The following is a 5111-nucleotide window of genomic DNA, read 5'->3' on the forward strand; positions in this document are numbered from 1 at the left end:
ACAAACAACCACACAAAGCACCACACAAAGCACCACACAAACAACCACACAAAGCACCACACAAACACGGCAACAAGTGTGAACAAACCGGCGTGTGGTGGACACAAAGAGCGTCACACGTACATTCATTCAGCAGCGGTCATCTCAAAGCAAGAGAAGGTCTTTTACCCTGGCCGATGTGAGGAGAGGAGACATGCAGCCGCGGTCCACGACGGTAAAGTCCGCTACCCCCCTCTCCCTGTCTCGCTCTCTCTCTCTCTCTCGCTCTCTCTCTCTGCCCCCCTCGCTCTCTTTCTCCGGTATTCCGTGGTTTTCTGGTCCAGTCCGGACGCATTGGGTTGAATGAGGGTTTGCCTTCGGTCCCGAGCGCTCGAGGGAAACGGTCTCTCTCTCTCTCTCTCTCCGTCTGTCTCTCGCTCTCTCTCCGTCTGTCTCTCTCTCTCTCTCTCTCTCTCTCAGAAAAAGGTTTTCCAGGCTCCGGGTCGTCCCCTACTTGGCCGAGCTCTGCGCGCCAGAAGGTCCATCCAGCGCGTGTCGGTGCTGTAACGGTGTCTCTGCGTCCGGACTGACGAACAGGGTCGTGTGGCTGCAGAGCGGCTGGGTCCGGTACGGTTCACAACATGAGTCCAATGACCCAGTTCCTCCCGGTGTGGTCTAGAGGGAGGCTCTAGCTACAGCATTAAACAGCCTGTGGGAAAGTTTCCGGGGAAAGTTTCCGGGGGAATATTAACGCAGGACGCGTAAAGTAAACGCGCTCTGCAGAAAACGTCCTCAAACGTTAAAGTCATTTAACTCCCGAAATGTCCTGACGCCTCCTTCCTTCCTTCCTTCCTTCCTTCCCTCCCTCCCTCCCTCCTTCCTTCCGCCGGCCGAGTCTCCCACTACTTTTGAAGGAAAACCTGGAATCAGTCCGCCGTCACTCTTCCATCAGCTGGATGAGGCTCGCAAAGAAAGATGACAATTATCCTTCCTTCTCGCTCTCGCTCTCTCTCTCTCGCTCTCTCGCGCGCGCTCTCTCTCTCTCTCTCGCTCTCTCTCTCTCGCTCTCTCTCGCTCTCTCTCTCTCTCGCTCTCTCTCTCGCTCTCTCTCTCTCGCTCTCTCGCTCTCTCTCTCTCTGCTTTCTCTTCTCGGCCGCCGCGAACCGCTCGGATAATTAAAACACAGACGGACGGGAGCGCGCCGACTTGACGGAGCTTCTGGAACGCGCGCACGACGTGAGCAGATGTGAAGCGCGAGGGGGGGGGGTATTAAAGTCATCATGGAGGGCCGCCGATACATGGGTTTGGACTGACACGGAACCGAACAGTACTGAACCGTACAGAAAGCAACTGAAAGAAACGGAAGTGAATCGGAATGAACTGGGCCCATACTTACCAAGTGTCAGGGAAGTACTCCTCGCAATCCCGCTCAGTGTATGACTAGAATACAAATACTTCTACCTCAGAGTACCATGAGAATACTTACACCACCTCAGAGTACCATGAGAATACTTACACCACCTCAGAGTATCATGAGAATACTTATACCACCTCAGAGTACCATGAAAATACTTATACCACCTCAGAGTACCATGGGAATACTTATACCACCTCAGAGTACCATGAGAATACTTACACCACCTCAGAGTACCATGAGAATCCTTACACCACCTCAGAGTACCATGAGAATACTTACACCACCTCAGAGTACCATGAGAATCCTTACACCACCTCAGAGTACAGCAAATGAGTTATTTCTGTAGCGTCCTATACACACTCATACAGGAACAGGACTCATCCAAAGAGCAACTGTGACGTCACCACTATGACGCACTGAGACACAAAGCAACATGAGGACGACCCTGTCGTGTTGTCTGCAGTGTGTACTGTTCTGTGTGACGTCTCTATCCCATCCATCCACTATCCCAACCGCCTATCCTGCTCGCAGGGTCTCGGGGATGCTGGAGCCCATCCTAGCAGTCACTGGGCGCGGGCGGGGAGACACCCTGGACAGGCCGCCAGTGTCTTTGGACTGTGGGAGGAAACCGGAGCCCCCGGAGGAAACCCACGCAGACACGGGGAGAACATGCAAACTCCGCACGGAGGACGACCCTGGACGACCCACCAAGGTTGGACTACCCCGGGGCTCGAACCCAGGGGGCGACCCCGCTAAGCACTGCGCCACCGTGCCGCCCTGTGTGACGTCATGTAGATCACTTTCAGTCATCCGGGGAGTAAAATATGCAGGCGGGAAAACACCTCTGCCGGACGTGCAGCGTGCACTTCAGGGGAGACATCCGGGAGGTCCCAGAACCTGGAAACGTGGATGTACTCGAAGGATGTCCATTCTGCCGAAAAGCACCGCAGGAGGTCATCCCTGCCTGCGGCCATCAGACTTTACACCTCCTCCTCCTCAGACTCGGACCGTCAGACACTCCGAGTCACTGGCCACTGGACTGGCTTGTTGATACATCTTGTTCTTATTTCTGTCTCTTGTTTTATCTTTTATTTGTATTTGTTTCTGTTCTCCTATCTTGTATCTGGTTAGTGTTTCGTTATCAGAGCACGAGTGTCTGTAATAGAACCCATTTCCCCTCGGGATGATTAAAGTGTTCTGATTCTGATTCTGATGCTTGTAAGCATGCACGTATCCGTCTCTGTGTGTATGACAGAATTGTGTGTGTGTGTGTCTGTGAAGTGTGTTAGTGGGGTGCGTACCGCATGTGTGTGTCTGTGTCGTGTGTGTCACTCTGAGCGAGTGTGTTGAGGCTAAAATGGGAGAAATTAACCCAGAGAGAATGTGTGATTGTTTATCACACACGCACACACACGCACATACACGCGCGCACGCACGCACACACACAAACACACGTATAAACAACCCGCTTTTTTAGGTTCATGTTAATCATAGGTAGTATAGCCTGAGTAGCATAAGGTCGATGTCTTTGTTTCCCCCTGGTTTAGTGCTACACTCCCTCGAAAAGTAGTAGTGCCTGTACATCTGTGTATCTGATTTAGTTCACAATAAAACTCTCACAGTACATTCCTGCCTCCCATGTCCTGACCAGACACCCCATATCGAGGACTGCATTTCCTAACCACCGAGACCTTCACCACAATTTATGGTCCCTCGAGCCGGATAAGAGTCAACGATATGGCAATCAGTAGAGAGGGAACCAGTCTCCCTGCTGCACCCCCCCCCCGCGCTCCAAACACACGGTGCAGCACTCGAGATACCTAGATGATCAGTGAATACGCAGGCCAACGTAACAAAGAGCAGTTGCACAAGCACGAAGAGTTGAGAAAGCAGCTCAGTCCTGCTAGAAGCACATCCTCCATGCTTTCTACGCAGAAAAGAAGCCATCGTTCGTCAAGCATTGGAGTCTGCACGGCAGACCGCGCGCACAGCGCGACAACAGAGTGACACGGCTAAGACGCAGAATTCGTCCTGCGGCGCCATTCGTCTCAGTCCTCAACTCAGTCATCAAGGAGGTCATCACGGCATCAGACACCAGTTCGCCAACTCCACCCAGCCAGAGTAGGTGAGCCGCAGTTTTCACTTGACCGTGCCCCTCACTATTCCCGATTTGAGCATCACCCAAGTGTAGCTGCAGAACTAACCCACCGGCTAGAGGATTTCAGTATCCAAGGCCAACAGTGGTCGTCGCCCCCACATCTCAGTCAAGTCGCTCATCTCCCTTAACACGTGCTCAATTTACGCCATGACTTTCTGGCTATCAAGCAGGAGAACGGACATGATCTCATCTTCAGCCCAGCCCAGCCATCCCAATGGGCCACTCCAGGGGTTACAGCAGCCGACGGGCTCGCCAAGAACTGGATTATTCACTGACATCTTACCCCATCCCACAGAGCATGTTGAGCATGGCTTCACCTAGCAGCAAGCACCGAGCACCACCTGTTGCTGCATCCATGCTACAGCCTGGATATCCAGCTCCAGCATGGGTGAGGCCTCTGTATGCGCAGCAGCCAGCCCACCAACCCATGCATTGGCACTCACCTCCGTCTGTTTACCAGTCCACACATCAGACCCCTCATGTGCCTTACTTCCTCTACCATGGGATCCAAGTCATGCGGACACCTTACCCTCCCATGGCATATCAGCATGTACCCCCCAATACAGAAGGCCCAACATTTCCAGACTTTACCAAGGAGAATAGAGCCAATATGTGGAGCTACGCCTCTCCCTCAGCACCCTCCTACATCCTTCACAGTCTGAGCATTACAAGTAGGCCATTCTGCTGAAGCATATCAAAGTGCCCGATGCCCATCACCTAGTACTAGTCATGCAGTCATGTACGCTCTACTCTGGAGCTCTGAAGGCACTGGATGATCACTATGAATGCCCATATCAATTCAGTTCATACTGAAGGAGATAGTGGACACGGAACATCTACCATCCACCTGAGACGATAGGGCTCTTGATGAGTTCGCCATCAGAGTGCAGTCACTAGTCGGGATGCTTAAATCTCTGCAGGGTGAAAGCCATGATGAACTTTATTGCATCTCTAATGTAAAGCACCTCCTCAGTAGGCTCCCCAAGCACCAGCAAGAGAGGTTCCATCATCAATAGTACAAGAAGGACCCGGACAAGTTGATGCTGTCACTCAGTGACTTCTTGGAGTAGCTGAAGGCAAAAATCAGATTGAGCCCTCTCTTCAATCTCACAGTGGGAAAGACAAGAAAGACTCCAAGCAGTACAAGTCCAAGGTGAAGGTCACTACGGTAAAGCATGGGACAGACAGGCCCCAAGAGCCTTCCTCTGCATTGCCCTCCAAAGCAGCTCCTCCTGTCCAGACCCAAGGTAAGGGTATAAGCTATGCTGCCCTTTTTGCAAGTCAGAACTTTACCTCAGCCGATGTGAGCATTTCCCCAAGCTGACCAAAGGTGAGATAGTGGACTGGACCAAAGCCAAGGCAAGATGCTGGAGATGTGGTCATTCTCACCTAGCCTCAGCCTGTGACGTGAGGAAGTTGTGTTGATTTTGTAAGCCTAAACACCTCTCTATCTTGCACGAGGTCAACCAGAGAAGTGAGAATAAGCCCACCATCACATCAACAGCAGAGACTCCTTACCTGGATCAGCCAAATGGATATAGCCAATTGCTTCTGAAG

General features: G+C 52.1%; 1 protein-coding gene across 1 annotated transcript in view; it reads right to left on the bottom strand.

Moving 5' to 3' along the window:
* The window catches only part of plekhg2 (pleckstrin homology domain containing, family G (with RhoGef domain) member 2), a 175082-nt gene extending 174827 nt beyond the window's left edge, over window positions 1-255 (bottom strand). Inside the window, exon 1 of the mRNA XM_056282925.1 lies at window positions 169-255. The gene's annotated coding sequence lies outside the window, so the exon portion shown is untranslated. The remainder of the gene's footprint in view (window positions 1-168) is intronic.
* Window positions 256-5111: the final 4856 nt, after the last annotated feature.

The sequence above is a fragment of the Lampris incognitus genome, chromosome 7 (genome assembly GCF_029633865.1).
Source record: "Lampris incognitus isolate fLamInc1 chromosome 7, fLamInc1.hap2, whole genome shotgun sequence".
In the NCBI taxonomy this organism is placed as follows: Eukaryota; Metazoa; Chordata; class Actinopteri; order Lampriformes; family Lampridae; genus Lampris; species Lampris incognitus.